General features: G+C 36.3%; 1 protein-coding gene across 1 annotated transcript in view; it reads right to left on the bottom strand.

Annotated features, from left to right (window-relative positions):
• Positions 1-639, bottom strand: part of LOC106868781 (hillarin) — a 124,774-nt gene that overhangs the window by 52,560 nt on the left and 71,575 nt on the right. The window lies entirely within an intron of this gene.

Genomic DNA, 639 nt, shown 5'->3' on the forward strand with positions numbered 1-639 from the left:
AATGAACAGGAGTAGTGGGGGAGCATCATAGCTATGTGTTGAAAGGAATTCTTTCGTGTTTCACTAGTTCACCCCTAGAAACATGGGTGTTTTGTTCATCACTTTTAAACAACCTTTATTCAGGGACTTTTTGAGCAGGATTGGTTACTCAACCTGAAGAAAATTCTAACTGGGTCCCACCTGCAAGATCATGCATTGTTTATCTTGATATGAGGTTATCATGTTGCGCACATATGATTGTGGTGCATGTGTCTGGTGTACCCTTGTCAGACATGTAGTCATGATGGATATATTGTCACTTTGATGGCAGTGTGCTGCTCTCACTCCCTACTACTACTACTACTACTACTACTACTACTACTAATAATAATAATAATAAAATATTCAGACAAATACATAACAAAAACACCAGGACTTACAAATATATATAACATACAGAAAATTGCACTACTGGGCACTGCACACATCCTATGCAAAATACTTTCGATACAGTAACCATAAGAACACCACAGCAAACCACAGCACATACCCAAGGCGCACAGAGCTGCGCTCGGTAGTGAAGTGAAAGCACGTTATAAAAATAAAACTACTGAACAATAATAATAATAATAATAATAATAATAATAATAATAATAATTC

This window comes from Octopus bimaculoides, chromosome 8 (genome assembly GCF_001194135.2).
Source record: "Octopus bimaculoides isolate UCB-OBI-ISO-001 chromosome 8, ASM119413v2, whole genome shotgun sequence".
NCBI classification, from domain to species: domain Eukaryota; kingdom Metazoa; phylum Mollusca; class Cephalopoda; order Octopoda; family Octopodidae; genus Octopus; species Octopus bimaculoides.